This window comes from Pseudorasbora parva, chromosome 11 (assembly GCF_024679245.1).
Source record: "Pseudorasbora parva isolate DD20220531a chromosome 11, ASM2467924v1, whole genome shotgun sequence".
Taxonomy (NCBI): Eukaryota; Metazoa; Chordata; class Actinopteri; order Cypriniformes; family Gobionidae; genus Pseudorasbora; species Pseudorasbora parva.
Genome location: NC_090182.1, coordinates 38,034,210 through 38,058,430, shown reverse-complemented (window position 1 = coordinate 38,058,430; position 24,221 = coordinate 38,034,210).

Below are 24,221 nucleotides of genomic sequence, written 5' to 3'. Positions count from 1 at the left end.
TCGTGTCTTCAGCCCGCAGACTTCGGTCTACAGCAACATCAGCGGGCTGAGACAGTATGGTTATGGGGCGATGCCAAAGGTCGAAGAGACGCTCGCGAGCCATCTCTCACCTTCATCGGCATCGTCCCTTAAGGCCCCGACTTTACCCACCAGACCATTAAAAACAACGTCGGCGCTGGTGGGTAAAGCGTACTCTGCAGCGGGTCAGGCGGCTGCATGCCTGCACACGATGGCTATCGTGCAGGCATACCAGGCTGACCTGCTGAGGGATCTGGATAGTAGTGATGCTGTGGGGGGAGATATTGTTGCTGAGCTAAGAACGTCAGCTGATTTAGCTCTCCGGGCCACCAAGGAGACGGCCAGATGTGTTGGCTGCTCCATGGCAGCATTGGTGGCTACGGAGAGGCATTTATGGTTGAACCCCACAGATATCAAGGAGAGGGAGAAAGCCTTTCTGCTTGATGCGCCGCTTTCTCCTGGAGGCCTCTTCGGTGACGCAGTCCACACTGTCACCGAGAGGTTCCAGGAGTCGAAAAAGCAAGCTGCGGCGCTCAAGCAGTTCCTCCCTCTCCGGGTCCAGGTCCCTGGGGCTGCTATTGATACCACCAAGCAGCCCAAGCCAAGTACGAGCTCCTCACACAGGGCTCAGCAAAAGCAGAGCGTCGCTGCCCGAGCTCCCCCTCAGCGTGGGGACGAGGGGCGGCGCTCTCAGACGAGGCCTTCGAGGGGCAGGGCTGATCTGCGGACAGTCCTGATCGCCAAGAAGGCCTCGTCGAAGCGTTCCTGACGCCAGAAGCGTTAGGACGCTGAGGGTGGTTCCCCCCGTAGGGAAACGGTGTTTACCCCTGCCAACGGTACCCGTTTCCCTACGGCACCCTCGGGGGGCCGCGCTGCCAACCCCGCCGCAATGCCGGGGCGCAGTCGGTCTCCGCGGGCCACCCGAGGGTGGTCCGCACCCCCTTCGGGGGGCCCCCGAGCAGTCAAGTCAGTTGTTCCCTGCCGGTCCGCCGCTTCAGGGCACTGTGCTTGTTGCTCAAAATACACCAGAGGCCAGCCTCGAGAGGCTGGTTCCCTTAGTAGATTTTCTAGACGAGTGGAAACGTCTATCAAATATATCTCGTTGGGTCCTGCAGATAGTAGAAAGGGGGTACGCCATTCAATTCAGAAGTCGGCCACCTCCTTTCTGCGGTGTCCTACCTACAGAGGTGGGCCCGGAGCAGGCTCTGGTAATGGCACAGGAAGTAGAGACACTCCTGCAAAAAGGGGCTATAGAGAGGGTTCCCCCTCCCAGCAGGGAGTCGGGCTTTTACAGCCGTTACTTCATCGTGCCGAAGAAGGATGGGGGCTTACGCCCGATATTAGATCTGCGGCTATTGAATCGCTCGGTGGCCAAGCTCAAATTCAAGATGCTTACACTCAGACAGATTGTAGCGCAGGTCAAATCGGAGGATTGGTTTGTCACCATAGACCTCAAAGATGCGTATTTTCATGTCTCCATCCTTCCACATCACAGGAAGTTCCTGAGGTTTGCCTTCGGGGGAGAGGCATACCAATATCGTGTACTTCCCTTCGGTCTAGCACTGTCACCCCGCAAGTTCACCAAGTGTGTGGATGCAGCTCTGGCGCCGCTGCGTCTGCAGGGCATCCGCATTCTGAACTATATCGACGACTGACTGATTCTAGCGAATACAGAGCAGATGGCGGTTCAGCATCGAGATGCTGTTCTCGCCCATATGTCGAAGCTGGGGTTGAGGCTGAACGCCAAGAAGAGTGTGCTTTCTCCGGCTCAGAGAACCACTTTTCTGGGTGTGAACTGGGACTCGGTAATTATGCGGGCGCAATTATCGCCAACACGCATAGCATCGATCCTGGCAGCCGCCAAAGAACAGAAGCTAGGCCGAGCCGTCACTGTGAAACAGTTCCAGAAACTGTTAGGTCTCATGGCAGCAGCGTCCAACGTGATACCTTTTGGCCTACTGTACATGAGGCCACTGCAGTGGTGGCTCAAAACAAAAGGGTTCTCCCCGAGGGGAAATCCGCTCCGCACGATCAAAGTCACGCGGCGATGCCTACGTGCTCTGGTCATGTGGAAAAACCCGGGGTTTTTATCTCAGGGTCCCGTGTTGGGGGCTCATGTTCGTCGCGTAACGCTAACGACAGATGCCTCTCTCACGGGCTGGGGGGCGACCATGAGTGGTCGCTCGTCCCAGGGTCTATGGCAGGAACATCAGCGGCACTGGCACATAAATCGGCTAGAGATGCTCGCAGTGTTTCTTGCATTGAAACAGTTCCTGCCCGACCTCAGGGGCCACCACGTACTAGTCAGGACAGACAACACGTCCGTGGTCGCCTATATAAATCACCAGGGGGGTCTGAGGTCTCGTCCGTTGGACAAATTGGCACATCGGATCCTCCTGTGGGCCCAAGGGAAATTGCTGTCAATCAGGGCAGTATATATCCCGGGGGCCCTGAATCAGGAAGCAGACAGCCTGTCGAGACAGGGGCCGAGGCCCGGGGAATGGAGACTCCACCCAGAGGTGGTGGAGCTCCTGTGGAAGGTTTATGGGAAAGCGGAAATAGACCTATTTGCTTCGGCGGAGAATTCCCACTGCCCGCAGTGGTTTTCTCTGACCCATCCGGCCCCGCTGGGGCTGGATGCCATGGTACAGGAGTGGCCGAGGCTGCCTCTGTACGCCTTCCCCCCGATTGTCTTGCTTCCAGGAGTTCTGGAGAGGGTACGCCGGGACGGGGCCCAGGTACTTCTAGTGGCTCCGTACTGGCCGACCCGAGTATGGTTTTCGGACCTGATATCTCTCCTGGAAGGCTCTCCGATGGAGATTCCGACCAGGAGGGATCTACTCTCTCAGGCGGGCGGGAGATTCCTGCACCCACGCCCGGAGATGTGGAAGCTGTGGGCCTGGCCTCTGAGGGGGCTAGGCTCATAGAGGAAGGTCTCTCGGCCGAGGTCGTAGAGACCATCCTGCACTCCAGAGCTCCGTCCACAAGGAAGCTGTACGCTCTGAAATGGAGACTTTTCTCAGCATGGTGCAGAGAACGCCAGTGGGACCCAGTTAACTGCCCGGTTGGTACAGTGCTGGAGTTCCTGCAGGCAAGGTTCTCGGCAGGGTTGACCCCCTCCACAATAAAGGTGTACGTGGCGGCCTTGGGTGCCTTCCACGTCCCTTTCGGTGGAGTGTCTTTGGGAAGACACCCTCTAATTACACGCTTCCTCCGTGGCACTTTAAGGTTGAGGCCGGCTATGCACTCGAGGGTCCCAGCATGGGACTTGGCCATTGTTCTGAGGGGCTTGTCCGGACCACCGTTCGAACCTCTGGAGGAGGTTTCGGACAAGTTCCTCACCCTAAAAACCATCTTTCTTTTGGCCATATCGTCTCTCAAAAGAATAGGAGATATTCAGTCCCTGTCGGTAGGGCCCTCATGTTTAGAGTTTGCGCCGGGGATGGTGAAAGCATTTCTGCATCCCAGGCCGGGTTATGTCCCCAAGGTTCCTAAGAGCCCACGGGGCCCCATCACTCTCCAAGCCTTCTGTCCTCCTCCATTTAAGACGTCAGACCAGGAAAGGTTAAATCTGCTGTGTCCTGTGAGGGCACTGGATACATACGTACACAGAGCTGCCCTGTGGAGAAAATCTGACCAATTATTTGTCTGTTTCGGACCCCCTAAGAAGGGGGCTCCAGTATCCAAGCAGAGGATGAGCAAGTGGGTGGTCGAGGCTATCTCACTTGCTTATGAAGCGGCCGGGCAGCCGTCTCCACTGGCTGTCCGGGCGCATTCAACCAGGGGTATGGCTGCTTCAAAAGCACTCTTGTCGGGGGCTTCCCTCCACGATATTTGTAACGCAGCCGGATGGTCGTCTCCTTTAACCTTCGTCAGGTTCTATGAACTAGACCTGGCATCTACTGTTGCGGCGCAGGTTCTCTCGTAACCGTGTGCGCTTCGGCTTCACACATACGAAACACTTGGTCCTATGGCGATGTGGGTATAAGCGTTCTCACAGCGTTTCGACGCAGCTCGAGTTCCCCGAAAGGGAACGTCTCAGGTTACTTATGTAACCCTAGTTCCCTGAGGGAACGAGACGCTGCGTCGCTTTGCCATACTCCCGGCGTGTCCGTGATCACTTACTTCAGGCTTTATCAGAAGTTAGTTCCTGTTTGTTTTCACGGACGCTTTATAGCTTCCGGTCGATGACGTCATCACGCCGACGATCGATCTTTTTCCGATGGAATGGTTCTACAGGCGCTTCACGACGCATTAACGCAGAGGCGTTCTCACAGCGTTTCGACGCAGCATCTCGTTCCCTCAGGGAACTAGGGTTACATACGTAACCTGAGACGTTTTTCATAGGGATCCCCATTCGTCGAACCTGACCAACTAAAAGGGAATGTCTTGGCCACTGTAAAAAATATAGTTGGTTTAACTTAAAAAAAGTAAGTAACCTGGTTGCCTTAAAATATTGAGTTTATTGAAATTAAACAGTTGAGTCGATACAATGAAGGAAATTGGTTTAATAAATAGAAACTCAAAATATTATTATATCTGAAGCACATAAAACATTTTAAAAATCATGAAAATAGCACAATTTGGCACGTTCCACTGGGCCATCACAAATAAAATGCACAAAATTACCCATATGCTTACAAAAACTTTTAATAATATTTGAATAAAGGTTGTCGATTCTTAAAATGTTCATTGTATTAACTACATTTTTTTATTTCAATTAACTCAAATTTTAAGGCAACCAGAAAGGCAAAAAATAAATAAAAATACACTGTATTAATATTTTGTAGTTGAGCCAATTCAACATTTTGTGTCTATTGCAAACATAAGTTATTTTTAAAGGTCCTGTTCTTCGCGTGTTTTCGAAGCTTTGATTATGTTTACAGTGTGCAATATAACATGAGTTCATGTTTCGCGTGTAAAAAAGCACAGTATTTTTCACACAATTTACTTATCTGTACAGTGCTGTTTTCTCTGTCCTAAAAACGGCCTGATGATTTCCTTGTTCTATGAAGTCCCTCCTTCAGAAACACGTAACGAGTTCTGATTGGGTCAGCGCTTCCCGTGTTGTGATTGGACAGTAGCTTAGCGCACTTTGCCCGGAAAGGTCCCGCCTCTTATCATAACGGGGAGATGCAAGCGTTGAATGCGCGCTCTTCTCAGAGCAACAAGACCACGCCCCCTATTTTGCGTGTACTTTTGGGCGGAGGGTTAGTCAACAAACGGTTCTAGTGACGTCATTCATGCAAGGAAGTGCAGGGGTGTAGTCCAAACCGGCCATTCGCTGTAGGCGTTGAAAGGGAACTTCTGTTAAATAAAATATATCGCTCGGCATTGAACTTTGAGCTTTATAATTTTACAGGTATAATTTATGCTCTAACAGCAACATTTCACACAAACTAAAGTTTGAAAGATGGAATCGCGTAGAACGGGACCTTTAAAGATTTAGTTCACCCAAAAATGAAATTTTTGTCATTAATGACTCTACATCAGTGAGTCTACGTTACGTCATTAACGACACTAATGTGAATACAGTTTAAGATATTTTATATTTAGTCCAAGAAAGTGTATGCACACTATAATGTCCATGTCCAGAAAGTTAACAAAAACATCATCAAAGTAGTCCATCTGTGACATCTGGGGGTTTGTTAGAATCTTTTAAAGCATCGGAAATACATGCTGGTCCAAAAATAACAAAAACTACGACTTTATTCAGCATTGTCTTCTCTTCCTGGTTTGTTTTCAATCCTCAAATAAAGATTCAAACGGTCATGAATCAGCGGATTGATTCATGATTCGGATTGCCAATGTTACGCGATTTGAGCAGTTTGACATGCAATTCGTTTTCGTTAGCTCTTACGCAAAGCTTCCGCGAAGAAAAACAGTTCCAAACTGCTTTAAGCCTTTATCTATTGCTGCTAAATGTTGAAAATGAATGCTGAAAGGGTTAGTTCACCCATAAATGAAACCAAACCTATGATTTACTCACCCTCAAGTCATTATAGGTGTATATGACATTCTTCTTTCAGACAAATACAATCTGAGTTATATTTAAAAAGTCCAGGCTAACTTTAATCCAAGCAGTAACTTAGTTGTAGCTGTTTTTTGAAATCCATATAAAATACAGCTGTCAGTCAAATAACGTGCTCCACATGGCTCCGATGGGTTAATAGAGCCTTCTGATTCGAATCGATGCGTTTGTGTAAGAAAAATATCCATATTTAAAACTTTGTAAAGGAAACCCACCTTGAAGCGTTCCATTGTAGCCACAAGATGGCGCCAGCATTAAGCATAGAAGTAGTACCGGTCAAGATAGGTCAAGATAACTCGTAGTACCCGGATGAGCGGTTGTTATCTGGAAATAACATACCGCTGGAATGGCGATTGACCAATCAGAATCAAGTATTTCACAGAGCCCTGTAATAAATTGCGGTTATCAATGCTTTCAAATATCTGTAAATGCTAAAATGACAGATGGCAAAAAATCTTCATGTGAGGAATATAAATGGACTGAAAATGGTGAAAAGATGAATAATAGGGAAAAGATTCTGGTTTGTGTTGTAAATGTAATGTCATTTTTAAATATATATATTTTTTTAGCCTATATAATGCCACCTTTTTAATGGAACAGAACATAAATAACATATATAATATTTCCCTATATATGGATGATCAATATATTAAATTAACTGATTAATATATTGTGTTAATATATTACAATATATTGAATTATACATAAGGAATTGCCACTTTCCACATATTGAAAATATGAATTGGGAACAACAGCCACAATGTGGAAGGCCACGTAAAATCACAGAGCGGGGTCAGCACATGCTGAGGTGCACAGTGTGCATAAGTTGCCAACTTTCTGCAGAGTTAATAGCTACAGACCTCCAAACTTTGTGTGGCCTTCAGATTAGCTCAAGAACAGTGTGTGGAGAGCTTTATGAAATGGGTTTCCATGGCCGAGCTGCTGCATCCAAGCCTTACATCACCAAGTGCAATGCAAAGTGTCAGATGTAGTGTTGAAAAGCACACCACCACTGGACTCTAAAGCAGTGGAGACGTGTTCTCTGGAGTGACCAATCGCGCTTCTCTGTCTGGCAATCTGATGGACGAGTCTGGGTTTGGTGGTTGCCAGAAGGGCAATTGCCTGACAGTGTAAATTTTGGTGGAGGGGGCGTAATGGTGTTTTTTTTAGGGGTTGGACTTGGCCCCTAAATTCCAGTGAAAGGAACTCCTAATGTTTCAGCATACCAATATATTTTGAACAATTTCATGCTCCCAACTTTATGGAAACATTTTGGGGATGGCAGACTTCCCTCGCCCCTCTCCCAACTCTGAATGTAGAGGAACGGCAACCATTAGTGAGCACAGCAGAAAGAGGTTCATTATACAACAGCTTGACCCACTTCAACTGTTCACCAAGACCAAATTGTTGTAATGTATGAAATAAGTAGGACCATTCAATGCGATCAAATGCCTTCTCCGCATCTAAAGAGATCACAGGATCATCTATTGACTGTTGTTTAGAAAACCGTACCACATTCAACAAGCGCCGCATGTTATTGACAGAGTTGCATCCTACAATAAATCCTGTTTGATCATCTTTAATTAGAGCAGCGAGAAGGCCTTCTAATCGTGTTGCTAGGATTTTGGAAATAATCTTTAAATCTACATTCAGCAACGAGATCGATAAGACAAACAATCCTCTGCCTGCTTAGCTTTGTTCAAAATTAAATATATATTTGCCTCTCGAATGGAGGCTGTGGTAAATGGCCTTTTCTTAATGAGTCATTGAACATATCTAATAAGGGGTAAATAAGTATCTAAATTCCTTGTAAGATTCACTGCTAAGCCTGCTTCTGGGCAAGGTCCTTTTTCAGATTGTAAACTATTTATTGCCTGTAGAACTTCCTTTTTAGATATAGGGGAATTAGGGAAGGAAATCTGATCTTATATATGGACTGTGCTGTCCCTATTATTGGGATATAGTTCCCTACCTTATCCCCATGTTCATAGAGTTTCTGCTTGGCATAACGGATTTTACCTTATGCCTGTTTTCTTAGGAGAGACTCCAAAGCAGATCGAAATGCAGAGATATCCTTTATCTTAACTTTTTTTTTTTTTGTTAAGGGTAGCTCAACTCCATATTAAATCCTACAGATTAGAGCTTAGATCGGCTTCAAAAAAATCAAGCCTGACCCTACCTGAGCCTGTGCATGTTGTGTCCGAGCCTGGCCCGGCCCGACAAATTAACAGTAATTATGAGCCCAAGCCCAAATTAAACCATTTTTTAAATAGGTGGGCGTTCTGACAAGAGCGAGCCTGTAGTGAGTGAAGCAGACTGGTGTGACTTAGCTCAATAATTCGCAGGCGTACACTCATGTACTGCTCACCGGTAAAATGGTGTTCGCTCAAATCCTGCTCAGACATGAAATTTATCTGTAGCTTACTATACTTGTTGTAGCCATTAAACAAGATTTTTTTTTTTTTTACATATTTATGTTTAAATTGCATAGTATTTTTTTTTTTATTTCTGACTAGCTCATGACTCATGTGCTGTGAGTTTAACCTACAATTTTAGACTAGCTAATCCTGACTTGTGCAACTTTGTATCCTACACATTTGTTTCTTAGTTGTAGTATTAGTTCTTACTTTTCAAAAAAAAAACCAAAAAAAAAACATTCTTTTTGATTATGGCATAGCTTTCTACCCACCCAATTTGGCTAATAAAGTAATGATTTAAAAAAATACAAGCGCTTGATCAAGAGACCGGCCCGGCCAGACCCGGTTCGGGGCAAGTTCGAGCTCAGGCTCGGGCTCAGGCAGCGTTGGCCAATATAATATATGTACACAATAAATGATAAAACTTTAAGTTGGCTGGTGAAGTGGATAAAACTTAATGACTATTACATATAATGCTATTTTTGTCTTAATTTCTAAATATGTTATATGCATCAATATATAGCCATACATGGTGAATGCATATATTGCAGTATATTTAAAAAAATAAGCACTAGTTTTCCATATGGAAATATAATATATTGCATTATATTTTGCAGTATATGTCCATACATTTTTGTTATGTAAAGAAAACAAAACTGTTCTATATGTATTTGTGCTTGCTTGCTTGAATACTTTACATTATTCTGCCTTGAAGCAACTTTACTGAGAGCCATTTCTTACAAGCAAAGAGAGTGAGATGGAGGGAGAACGCTTTATGCAGCAGTGTTTATTGAATCAGAGGGCTTTGTTAAAATTCCCAGGCTTCAAATCATGACCTTTATCGTGTGTGTGTGTGTGTGTGTGTGTGGGGTGGGGGGTGGGGGGGGGGGGGTTCTGGCTCAGTAGCACAACTGACGTTATGTCCTAAACTTGGCCATCAATCACTCTATCCCTCTGTTTTTCACCTCCTACAACTCCACTCCTGAGGCAGTGCCTGTCCTGAACTCATGCATATTCATGATGGACATGGGTCATGTGCACAGTAGGGGCCATCAGTCACTATTAGCACAGCATGGACTTAGGGAAAGTTTTAAAAGATTCAGTCATAGTTTAAAAATTAAACAAGTACTTCCAAAACTATATCTTGAGCCAGGTTCCCATTGCACTATTTTCTCCCTGATTTGACCGTGTCCTAAAATTATAAAAGATTCCTCTTATTCTGGCTCAAAACATTAAGTCTGGATCAAAACGCTCATTTTACATGTTTGCCGACATAGTAATTTTATGTATATAGTATATGAATTACTATTATTATAGGTACATTTCAGAATCATGCAAAAAGGCTAATATATTTAGATAATTCTAACTTTTTTCCTTACAAATATAATATAATTGTATTCAACCTAGTATACCTGGTATGGCGATTCCGTTTTTGGTACAATGCTGCATTGCAGCAATGGACATTTTTTTGTTAAATGTTCAAACACGGACACAAAATGGACCCCATTTTTTGCACTTTGATTGGATACGATTTGAGTTCTCCTCCCCCAGGTTTGACCAATAAATGGGTGTCTCATTTTATTAAAAATAAACTTAAATAGACTATGTTGCCTAGAGGTAACACAAGTACCATAGAGGGTTAGCCTGACGTGGTCATACTCAATTTTAGTCAGAATATGAGTCTGAAACTACTCCATTGGGCTGTGATTATGAGGCGTGTTTCAACCGAACCAGGAAAGACATCAATTGGATAGACCTACAACCAATCAGAGCAACGAAGCAACGCATTGTCAAATGTCAACAGACAGAGCTTAACTACTGTGTTGCCAAGTCCGCATTTTTTTCCACGGGTTGTGGAATGTTTTATATGTCCAGGGGTTGAAGTGACTATTATGTGATAGACCCATGAGTGCGAATTTTAGCAGGCAATCTTGCCAAAATAACACACATTTAACCCTCCAAACACCATTTTTCCCCCGGAGAACCCCCCGAGAAGCTGTTGTTTAGGGCTAGTAGTTGGCGGATTTTGTTATAAAAACTTGGCAACCCTGTCTGCACGCATGCTGGAATAAACGATCTTAGCCGGTGATTGCTTTTGTTTGCTAGCTACCATTTATATCCAGCATGCAAATGAAGCTCTCAGTCGCTGAATGTGGCACGAAATGATGATGAAAGACTCATGGATGATGGATTAGTCTTCTTGCGTGTGTCCGTTTTTACTGAGAACCCACAGTGTGACATGGCTTACAGCAGGGCTCATGTTCGTACAGTCTGAACCCGGCTTTAGTTGATGTCAGAAGTAGAGAGTTTTGGAGTGTTTTGCCACACACAGACATCAAGAATCAGCAAATGAATCTCAACAATGGTGACATGCTTCATGCCACAATGCATTCTGGGAGTCAACATAGTATTAAAATTATGGCTCCCGGCATGCATTGTGGCATGAAACATGTCACCATTGTTGAGATTCATTTGCTGATTCTTGATGTCTGTGTGTGTTTAAAAAAAGTTCCCACAATGTATTTAAAAATCAAAATTCAGAATGACTGATCTGCTGCATATAACTTTTGTCAGTAAATAAAATATACCATTCATAAACAATTCATTTGATTGTCACAACCACACAGCCACAGCCCACTCGTTCCCAATCACCCGTATTCTGAACACCTGTGCACCATCACCAGTGCCCTACTAAAACATTCCTCATCCCTTCACTCCTCGTCTAGTCTTGCACCGATCAACACCACTACAACCGTCTGCTTACCTGAAGCCTACCTGCCCGCCGCTGCCACCGCCGTCGTCATAGTTGTCGTCGTCGTCGCCGTCATCCCCATCATAATCCTTGTGGTCACCGTCCCCGTCATATGTCTTCACAAAGGAAAGTCTGTTGTCATTGTGTTACCTGTCTACGTGTCAAAATTCACCTTTGAGTTCTACCTGTTACCTCTGTTTATTACACTGATATGTGAAATACTTGATTCTGATTGGTCAATCGCGCATTCCAGCGGTATGTTATTTCCAGATAACAACCACTCGTCCGGGTACTACGAGTTATCTTGACCGTTACTACTTCTATGCTTAACGCTGGCGCCATCTTTTGGCTGTTAAATACTTAAACAGCCATGGCTACAATGGAAGCCTTCAAGGTGGGTTTCCTTTATAAAGTTTTAAATATGGATATCGATTCGAATCAGAAGGCTCTATTAACCCATCAGATCCGCGTGGAGCACGTTATTTGACGGACAGCTGCATTTTTTATGGACTTCAAAAACAGCTACAACTACTGCTGGGATTAACGTTAGCCTGGACTTTTTAAATATAACTCTGATTGTATTTGTCTGAAAGAAGAATTTCATATACACCTATAATGACTTGAGGGTGAGTAAATCATAGTTTTTTTGTTTTTTTTGTGTGTGTGAACTAACCCTTTCAGCATTCATTTTCAACATTTAGCAGCAATAGATAAAGGCCTAAAGCAGTTTGGAACTGTTTTTTTGCGGAAGCTTTGTGGAAGACCTAATAAAATATTTAATTGCAAGACAATATTTTGTGTCTAATTTATTTGAGACTAGTAGCCGTGTAATAAGCGGGATAATTTACACCCAGACGGTTGTTATTGCAGATTATTACACGGCTCTGTGAAATATTTGATTCTGATTGGTCAATCGCGCATTCCAGCGGTATGTTATTTACAGATAACTTCCGCCCATCCGGGTACTACGAGTTATCTTGACCGGTACTACTTTTATGCTTAACGCTGGCGCCATCTTGTGGCTTAAACAGCCGTGGGTTACAATGGAAGACTTCAAGGCAGGTTTCCTTTACAACGTTTTTAATATAGATATTTTTCTTACACAAACAAACCCATCAATTCGAATCAGAAGGTTCTATTAACCCATCGGAGCTGTGTGGAGCACGTTATTTGACGGACAGCTGCATTTTTTTATGGACTTCAAAAACAACTACAACTACACTGCTTGGATTAACGTTAGCCTGGACTTTTTAAATATAACTCCGATTGTATTTGTCTGAAAGAAGACCTACATACACCTATGTTAACTTGAGGGTGAGGCTTGGTTTCATTTTTGGGTGAACTAACCCTTTCAGCATTCATTTTCAACATTTGGCAAGGGCATATGGCATATCTTCAGCAATAAAGGCTTAAAGCAGTTTGGAACTGTTTTTCTTCGCAGAAGCTTTGCGTAAGAGCTAATAAAATATTTAATCTCAAGACAATATTTTGTGTCTAATAATTATTTATTTGAGACTCGTAGCCGTGTAATAAGTGGGATAATGTACACCCAGCCGGTTGTTATCGCAGAATAAACCCCTTCAGAGTGATGCAAGACTGATCCTGATCACTCTGTCGGGGTTTATTCTGCGATAACAACCGGCTGGGTGTACATTATCCCTTACCTAAAGCCCCCTAACAGCTGAACCACTACAATAAAATGAAATGTGTATTTCCAGAAGGAAATACCAGTGCCTGCAAAAGAGCAAAACAGTGTTAGAGTATTATGTAAGCTTATTTATGTAAATAATATGCAGCTAAAAGAAGCATATTCAGCATCTGAATTGCATGTTCTTTAGGGTTCAAAACAAACCCAAACATGAATGTTAGAGGAATATGAAAAGTGCTGCATTGACAAAAAAAAAAGTTTCATAATTAATACATATTTTTAAATCAGACACTGAACTACTGTAAAGGTACCAACAGAACAGAGAGAGTAAGCAGCGCTCAGTGTGTCATGAGCTGATCTTAGCAGGTGAGTTCCATCTGCTTTCCCTTCTCACACGCTCTGAACAGCAGCAATCTATTTACTGTTAATATCTCAGCAACACTTTCCAATATGAAATGCATTAATATTCTTTATGCAGAGCCATTCTGGGCCACCAGCTGAGGCGTGCCTAATACATTTTCCAAATACATGGACATAAAGATAAATACATAATGTTTGTTGAGGGCATAAAAATGCTTTTCTTTTCTTTTCTTTCTTTTTCTTTTCTTATGTAGACATTTTTGAGACAAAGTAAAGAGTGAGAATCATGGGGGGAAATTGACTAGCTTATACCGTATGGCTCTTTAAAAGTGCCTGTGGCGACGTTTCTGAAAAATGACTTCACATTGTTTCTTGCACATTTCACAACAATTTCAATGTGAAATGTCCAGTGACTTTGATTTTTTTATCAAAACAGATGAATGTGGATCAGACAACATGTCATTATGTTGTTTGTTTTATTGAACAATGGGGCTTAAGGCCCCTAAGATGGCTGCCAGTCCAAACTTCCGTCCTAAGATGGCTGCCATGCCTGCATCTCCAGTCCCTGTCTAGAGTCCTGTGGTGTATACAGTCCCCGTCCAGAGTCCCTTGGCAAATCCATGAAGTCCCTGCCCAGAGTCCCGTGACGTATCCAGCCCCTGACCAGAGTCCCAGGAAGGATCTGTCCCCTGTCCTGAAGTCCAGAGAGGACTCTTGTCCATAGCTTTTCCCAATAAATCCACGGAGGCTGTCCCTTGACAGTCTGGGCCGCCCTGATCTCGTGAAAATTGTACAAACTTTGCTAAACGTATTAACTTGTTAACTTAGACATAATTAAAAACACATTATTTAAGCTAAAGTATTTGTATCAGTAATGTGTATTTTGCCCTGTGTTACCAAAAAAACAAACCAAAAAAAACACTTTATGCTTTATTTCTTAAAATATGTTCCTCCATCAATGTTAAGCACAAACATATTGTTTTCCTTAAAGGGTTAGTCCACCCAAAAATGAAATTGATGTCATTAATGACTCACCCTAATGTCGTTCCACACCCGTAAGACCTCCGTTCAGCTTCGGAACACAGTTTAAGATATTTTATATTTAGTCCGACAGCGTATATAAGTGTAGGCACACTATACTGTCTATGTCCAGAAAGGGAATACAAACATCATCAAAGTAGTCCATATGTGACATCAGTTTGTTCATTAGAATCTTTTGAAGCATCAAAAATACATTTTGGTCCAAAAATAGTAGGGCTGTCCTCGAGTAAGGATTTAGACATTCGAATCACAATTGTCGAATCTCTCTATGGTCGACCAATAGTCAAATCATCTATGTTTGTGTGAATTGGTTAGGAGGGGCACAACACTTGTCAGCAGAAGGGTAAAACTATTTTTATTTTCCTTTACACACTGCACACAGCAACAACTTTTAATAAAGTGAGCAAAACTGCCTGCCAACTGACAGACGAACTGACAATGGCTTTCTTATTTAGGTTTAAATAGCCTAAAAGGTAATGTGATGTATAAACATTCATAAACCGTTTTCTCATAACATGTTAAAGCCGCGATCGAAATACAGAACATCACACAAATATATAAAAGAACATTTTGATAAATAAACCTAAGTTTATAAACCTAAATCAGTCAATCTCATGTCAATCTTGAGTACATATAGAGTAGTATTGCATCCTTCATATCTCCAAAAAGTCTTTAGTTTTATTATATTTATAAAATAAATATAGGCTGTACCGAGTCTTTCTGAAAAAAACAAAGCACCTGGAGGCGTATCGAGTGGGCGGAGCTAAAGAATGACGAGCGCGCTGCTACTGCACGAGAGCTTCTGAAAGCTGACATCCTCAAGCGTGGAGATGAAAACGTTACCTTAAATAAACCATGGCTTTCAGATTCAACTAATACATATAAGATCCAGAGTCAGATCCAGGGGCTAAAACAAATTGAACAGGAGAAGAAACAACAGCAGGTTGTCCATTCTGTGGTATGTACTGTATTTAGTGGCCTGTCAACATTTGTGTGTGTTTACTCGCAGTTTATGAGGCCATGATTCGGTTTATGGACTATTGTATGCGACTAAACCTTAGCAGTAGCAAGCAAAACGGTTTTGCACGTCAGACTAGTGTAACGTTATACATAGAACAACAATGGAGTAACCTTTGTGCATTTGAATGACGAAGCATGCTTTGTGAGAACGCTAGGTTTATGTTTGGGTGGTTTTACAATAAACAAACTGACACCTATATTGGTCAGCTAAACAAATGTATTTAAACACACACCATAAATCGCATGCTCCATTGATAAATTAACTCATGTTATACACGATCGTGTCGTTTACTGACGTTTACTTACGCGATGATAGCCAACAACAGACATTTAAAGCAGTTTTACTCACCAGCTGCTTCCAAAGCAGGACCGTGAACCTTTATCGCTGGGACCGCTCCGTCAAAAACACACTTCTTTGGTAAGTTAACTGTTGATTTTGTGAAGTCCTGACAGCAGAGACCGTGGAGATCCATTTTTGCGACCGAAGTGTATGTTGTGACGCTTCCCGTCATTTCTGCGTTCAAATCGGTTCAAATGCAGCGCTGCCTTCCCGGAATGCTGTGCTGAAGCGTTGAAGTTGCTTGATGTCACCCATAGGAATAAAGTGGCGCGCGGCGCGACAGACGTGTTGCACGGACTAGTGGATCTGCTGCACCTGAGAGCAGTGTTTATGGGCGGCGTGCATCTAGTCACGCGTGCGAGCGCATCTTTCCGGGAGAAGAGCCCGTACGGCCCATACAAGGACCTTCCGCTCTATCGACGTCAAGCTCAAAAAAAATTCTCTGAAACTTATGAGAAACCGGAAGGAGTATTTTTGATACAGAAATACTCCATCAAATGTCCAACTTAGTTTTTGAAACTTTGTCTATGTTTAGGATGGGAATCCAAGTCTTTAACAGTGTAAAAAGCTCAGTATGCATGAAATAGCATTTCACCTCCCCTTTAAGCCGATTGTGCCTAAAGGGGGTGAAGGACGCGAAGCTCAGCCCCACGCCTCAGGATCTCACACCGCCACCTGACGCACACATATACACGCATGCTCAATTTTGAATTGACTGACAGAAGAGCTGCACGATGAGTGTATCTTGTAGCACAGGGTTAAATCAGTATTTACATTGAAGATTTGAGGGAAATATAATATAAATTTAATATAAAACCTTGAAAAAGCGCTCTGTGGTGCGAATGTGTTCGAATTTTAAAGGCGCGGTGCAAAGCTCAGTGCCCTTAAAGGGGTTGCACACCGAATGCTCAGCTCAGCACCGCGACACGTCTTTAAAATATTGAGCACCCCCATATTGCCAAAATGGTATGATCCTCGTTTAACACCCGCGAAGATTCGACCGTGAGATCGGTGGTCGAATCAGGCTCCGCATATCGATGCATCGAATCTTCGACTATTCCGGGTCACCCCTTAAAAATAGCAAAAACTTTTGTTTACAAACCTCAAATAAATATTCAAACGGTCATGAATCAGGGTATTGAATCATGATTTCGATGCATGATTCTATGAATCATGAATCGCCAATGTCACGTGATTTCAGCGGTTTGGCAGTTTGACAAGTGATCCAAATCATGAATCAATAAGCTTATTTCATTTCTGGACATGGACAGTATAGTGTGCCTACACTTAGATACGCTCTCGGACTAAATATAAAATATCTTAAACTGTATCTGAAGATGAACGGAGGTCTTATGGGTGTGGAACAATATTAGGGTGAGTCATTAATGACATCAATTTCATTTTTGGGTGAACTAACCCTTTAAGGTGCATGTGCCTTTAGCCCCATTGTACTCTGTATCATGGTGTATTAAGTATTATGATACTTGTACTGTTGGTATACTAAACTGATATAGGCTACTTTAAATCTGCTATATACTGTATAGTAAGTATATTTGATTGTGCTAAAGTGAAACTACTGCAATTTAACTCTAGGCACACTTTAAATATCTTGCTTTTTAAGGGTCATGAAACCCCTTTTCAGCAGCAGTCAGTTCTCACTATAGTTAAAAAAAAAAATGCTATAATCGTTGCCGTGGTTTAGCAACGGAGTGTAGGGGCAGAGGGGAGCCATTAATGACCATTAAGTTACAAGCAACACAATATACACATGGATTTGTAAGCTCACCGTTACACAAATACTTTTACCATATCATGTGACAGCTATAATTCAATGCACAATAAAATGCACAGCCATTCGCTATTTGTTCTCTGTATCAAGAATATATATGAACATGTTATTGCATTACGTTGATAACTTTTGAGGCATATTTTGTGAAGTTTTTTATATGCCGTTTGGTCATTTAAATGGCCATAAAGAGCCGTTACATTCACAGTGTGGATTAATCACGTTTGGGTGAAGACTCAGGATCTATTGAAGAGAACTTAGGCAACTCATACAAAGCAGACAAAAACAGTTTGATCCATTAATCCATCTCTCACTTACTGTATACAATCTCACTGTCAGAGGAACATGCCAACGCATGCTGTCATTAATAATTAAGCGCGTGCTGTCATGAATTAAGCAACGAAAAAGACATGCAGTCTCATGAATAATTATGAAACACCGATTCGATCAGTCATCGTCTTACTGTAGTACGAGAAAACGTCACAACCTATGATGTTGAAATGAAGACGAATTTAAACCAGCAAGTTGAAACTAGAACAAAAAGGGTTAAAATTAACTAGTTTTCTCCCACATTCAAAACGGTAATATTGTCTTGTCTTGTAACATTGTTCAACACCAATACTTCTGTTAAAAGCTCGGAAAGTTTGGGTTTCATGACCATTTAAAGACATAGACATTTTTCATATCATATAAAACACATTTTAGGCTTAATATTAAGAAACATGCATTGTGCAAACATAAGTACTCCAAATAAAGTTTAAATATAATATTGATATTAATCTCAAGTCATTTATGTCAGTAAATATGTTAATGGGTTTGCAGCATACTTAGTATGAAATAAATGTATTTTAAATACATTTTGGTATAGATTATTTTCACTTTATATTCTATATTTTATATTCATGACTTTAAGAGCATTTCAGGCATGACTATATATATATATATGTGTGTGTGTGTGTGTGTGTGTGTGTGTGTGTGTGTGTGTGTGTGTGTGTGTGTATATATATATATATATATATATATATATATATATATATATATATATATATATATATATATATATATATATATATAATAACTACAATTTTCCTCAGAATCATAAGGCCTGTTCTGTTCGATTGCTGAAAACGACATAATACTGTTATGCTCAAATATACATTTACTAAAAACTATAAACCACAAACTCATCTACACAAACCCCAGACCTCTTTCAAAAATCTATGCAATTGAATTCAGACTTTGCCTTCAGACGGCACACCATCAAATACAGTTAAATGAACACCTCTTACACAGTGTGAGACAATAAGTCCTTGCTAAAAGGAACCAGGTTTTTAAGGGAAACCAGGTTATTGTAATCTACATAAAAATTATAGAACATGAGCAGAAGAATGAACACTTCACCTGCATATGCAGTTCCTTCCTTCCTTCCTTCCTTCCTTCCTTCCTTCCTTCCTTCCTTCCTTCCTTCCTTCCTTCCTTCCTTCCTTTCTTCCTTCCTTCCATCCATCCATCCATCCATCCATCCATCCATCCATCCATCCATCCATCCATCCATCCATCCATCCATCCATCCATCCATCCATCCATCCTTTCTCTGCAGGAAAATTCTCTGTTTTGAAATTAGTGTTTGTTGAAGTCCTGAAGTGTTTCAGGTTTACACTCATAAACATCATAGGAAACTGTGCTAAAACAAACAAACTGCCTTTGAAATTCCAAGGCTCCTTTGGTGTCCAGGGGGGATATGCGTTCTACTGTAAAGGTGAGGTACACAAAGCATGAGTATTTACTTGAGTAAGAGTAAAAAAATGTATTATTCAGATATTACTTTGTAATCATATACTCACCTAAAGGATTATTAGAAACCGCTGTTCAATTTCTCATTAATGCAATTATCTAATCAACCAATCACATGGCAGTTGCTTCAATGCATTATGGGGTGTGGTCCTGGTCAAGACAATCTCCTGAACTCCAAACTGAACCTCTGCTGGTGATTTGATTTCGCCCTGCAACTCAGTCTGGAAACCTGTACATTAATTTCTACTGCTGCTGTTACACTTTCGCAGGAACCAATTGGCTTATCCAACTGGCGTGCAATTGGCGGGTTTAACACAATGACAGATAGAGAAAGGATGGGGCGTTGCCCACTGATCACGCCTCTTGTGGTCTGATTGGTTGAAGGACTATCCAAATGCAAACATATTCATTTGAATAATGCTCGTTTATCACGCCTTATTGTGCAGTAGAAAATACAGAGCAGACTCCACAGACCAATGTTCAATCTTAAAGGAAGTGTATGTAAGATTGTGGCCAAAACTGGTACTGCAATCACTTTTTAAATGACTGTAGAGCGGTGTCTCCCCTCTCCCCCTCCCCACTGACTCAAGGTTGCCAGATAGGCTGCAGGATCCAGCAGGAACATTTGTAGCTGAAGTTGTGGTAACTAGACCAGATCTGGCAACCCGAATGCCGAAACTAACTTCATGATTGGTCAATAGGTGGAGGGTGGAGCTTCAGGCCAAAACACAACACGTCATCATCAACATCAGTTGAGGGCTGCAACAACAACTTTTAAATGACAATATCCTGGCCGGACTACTGTTGTCAGTGATATACTGTAAGTATTTGAAATTAACATGATTTCTTAAAGGTGCCATGAACTGGCTTTGTTTCTTTTTTTATACTGTTGTCTGAGATCAAATAATGATGTTTGTGTGGTTTTTACACTCAAACACATCATAACTAATAAGTAATAGGCTATTTTCTACACTGGTTTTGAGGCTGTCTTCCGAATGCTAGGTTCTGACCTGCCGCACTGGAGACTTGGAAGTGAACGCCCACGTTAGTATCACACATTCCCAATACTATAATCCGTAGGAAGCTTCAGCAGTAACTGTGTTCATCCACAATAACTTGCTATCTTCTTCCACATGTTTATTTCTGCTGGCTAGTGATCCGATCAGCTCCATGAGTCGGTGGGCAGGGCTACTGAATTACACGTTCTGTAGAGGTGTTTCGTTGCGCAATGACGTAAGGATGAAGCACACCATCGTTTTCTGGGCCTGGTGTTTATAAAAGCTTTTCTTTGACTAAAAAGGAAATTTTCAGCTCTGAAACTTACAGGATAAGTTTATATTATAATGATCTTTTATATATCAAAATCTCAAGGAAAAGTCGATTTCTCAATTAATCACCCCTTTAATGTCTAGTGACATATCGGGGCCTATTTATGATTCATGGAAATACATTTCTTACATACAGTTCCTTTAAAATAAGCTTGAAGTGGTGATATCCAGGCAATGTAATTATATTTATTTGCAAACCAATTGTCTCCATTGACTCCTCCTTGTCCTTTCTGACAAAAAAAAAACAAAAAAAAAAACAATGTCTAAAAGCTAGCAAGGTTTAAACCAGGAATGTGACAATGTGTACAGAAAATAAGTCCCAAAAGATTAGCGTTTAATAACACAAAAGTGGATACAGGCAATTGAGACAGAGTGCAACATGTTATATTACACTGAGAACTACGCCCACTGGAGGGGAACATAATCAGCGACAGGAAATTTAATATATAAAACTGACATTTAGATATTTGACAAAATGCTTACTGGACATGTAGGCACACTGAGGCATACTAAGTGTCAGGATCCCAAAGTTGACCCATTCTTCCTGCTGAAGCTTCATGTCTTATTGCCTGTGTCCACATTTGTTTTTGTTTTTTTTGTTTTTTTTGGGCTGTCAGCTTATAAAAACATAGTTCTGTGTTTTATAGCTTGTTTGCTATACACCTTGTCACATGCCAGATTTTAGACATTGTTATGGTTTTTGTTATAAGTAAAAAATGACAGAGACCACTTCATGCAATACAAAGTCAACGCAGAGAGAGCGTCGCAAATCATATATCTAAATATTACTAGTAATGTCATACTTTAAAGTAGTGTATCATGGTGTAATAATATTTTTGGTTATAAAATCCACAAAATCCAACACATTTTCTACAACCTCAAATCAGAAAAAGTTGGGACAGTATGGAATGTGCAAATAAAAAAAAAAAGAAGTGATTTCTAAAATTACTTTGACTTGTATTTCATTGCAGACAATATGAACACAAAATATTTCATGTTTTGTCTGGTCAACTTCATGCCATTTGTAAATATGCATCCTTTCCTGTCATTCACACCTGCAACACATTTAAAAAACAACACTTAAAAGACGTTTAGGGACTGAAGACACCAAGTGATGAAGTGTTTCAGGTGTAATTTTGTCCCATTCTTCCTGCAAACAAGTCTTGAAGTGGGCAACAGTACGGGGTCTTCGTTGTCGCATTTGGTGCTTCAAAATGCGCCACACATTCTCTATTGGAGACAGGTCGGGACTGCAGGCAGGCCAGTCAAGTACCCGTACCCTCTTCCTCCGCAGCCAGGACTTTGTAATGTGTGCAGAATGTGGTTTTGCATTGTCTTGTTGAAATATGCATGGACGTCCCTGGAAAAGATATCTTCTTGAAGGCAGCATATTATGCTCCAAAATCTCTATGTACTTTTCAGCATTAATGGTGCCTTCACAGAAGTGCAAGTTACCTTTGCCAAGGGCACTGACACAACCCCATACCATGACAGACCCTGGCTTTTGGACTTGTTGCTGGTAACAGTCTGGATGATCCTTTTCTTCTTTGGTCCGGAGCACATGGCGTCCATTCCTCCCAAAAAATACCTGAAATACTGATTCATCTGACCACAGTACACAGTTCCACTGTGTGATGGTCCATCCCAGATGCCTCCGAGCCCAGAGAAGTCGACGGCGCTTCTGGACACTGTTAACATAAGGCTTCCTTTTGGCACAGTACAGTTTTAACTGGCATTTGTGGATGTAACTACGTATTGTGGTACTTGACAAAGGTTTGCCAAAGTAGTCCTGAGCCCATGTGGTGATATCGCTTATAGATGAATGACGATTCTTGATGCAGTGCCGCCTGAGGGATCGGAGATCATGGTTGTTCAGCTTAGGCTTGCGGCCTTGTCATTTACGCACTGAAATGCAATGAAATACAAGTCAAAGTAAATTTTGAAATCACTACTTTCTTTTTTTATTTGCGTTTTCCAAACTGTCCCAACTTTTTCTGATTTGGGGTTGTGTTAACTATACAAATAAATTTAACTTTACTTTACATTTATATATTAGCTTATTCTTTGTACATATCAATCCTCATTTTTAATGAGATATTTTACCCCTATTTTGCAGTTACTGTATTCTTCCTTAGTATTACTTACCCAAAATGTGGCACCATACCAAGGAAAAAGGCAGTAACTACAGATTCCCCAAAAACTATTTTGCCACAATTTGGGTTCTGGGTGTGTTAGATACTCTGTATTTAAAATAATTGGAACCATTTGTTTTCCTGAACATGGATATACCAAACCCAAACAAATTTGACCATTTTAGGTCAAAATTCTTCAACCTGGTCAATATTATGTATGTTGATGTCTGTATATCATAATATTTCATTGTATAGGGAATAACTTCAATTAGGTCCATGACAAAATAATGCATTAATTAGGCATTAATAAATGCCTAAATAATGACTAACACAATAATAAATTAATCATTTTGCACCCTTAATGAAAATGAAGAAGGAAAAGCCAACACACAAAAACACAGCCTGGCTTCATAAGTTACATTAGGCCTACAATAATAGGATAAAACATAGAAGCTTGCAGGCATGCAGAGGGAAAACATTTTCATAGGTTAATATAATTAAGGGGAATCCAAATATAATTGCTCTGCAGAAGTTTGTTTTTGTTGAAAGAATGGATGCTTAGAAAGATGTCAGTTTTGCTTACAAGTCGCTAACTTCTCTAAAGAGCGGACATAGTCTTCAAACAGCGGCCGTGAAGAGACTGTTTTAAGTTAATCAGACAACTGTCAAGTTAAAGAATTACTCTTGCACCGATAGCTGTGTTTATGGACAGTTATATTCTATTCTATTCTATTCTATTCTATTCTATTCTATTCTATTCTATTCTATTCTATTCTATTCATTATGTGTGTTTACCATGAAAACAGTAACTTCACTGCGCAGCAACACGGTTATTTTTTGTTAGGTAAAGCATAACAAGAATACAGTATTGGATGTCACTGTACTCATGCTTTGTTTTACTAGGGCTTTTTGCAGTTACTGTACAAACAACTACCATTTTTCTCCAAAATGACACACATTTGAGATAAGATGTTTTGTCACATAACAAAGGATGCCTTAAATATCATGAAAATGATAACTCATTTTTGACCAAAAATGCAGTTACTGCCTTTTTGTTTTGTAGGGCAGTATATTATAATTGAAATGAGCAGATGACATCACTGTTTTCTCCAGAATGACTGTACAGCCGAATCAAATTATGTCGCATTATTTTCCAGTTAACACTGTGAAGCTGCTTTGAAACAATCTCCATTGTAAAAAGCGCTATGTAAATAAAGTTGACTTGACTTGACTAAAATGTATTACCTGAATGAACTGAAATCGAAGGTAGTTCATTCACAAACAGCATAGACAGATGTTCAACCAGATGTTGTTGCTGGCAAACGATAGATGCATTTGGAGATTTGACTTTCAATTGACTGTAACGTTTGGTCCATGGCCACCTCACCCAACGCTCTTGATGTTCTTAAATGTCCTGTTTTGGAGGAATCATGCACAATGATTGTCGAATTGTTGGATGTCCTAATCAAAAAATGTATTTCCTGTTATGTTAGTGTACGCAGGGAACTGGACAAATCATTCAAACTTATTTGTAAACCAATCCACACAGTTTTG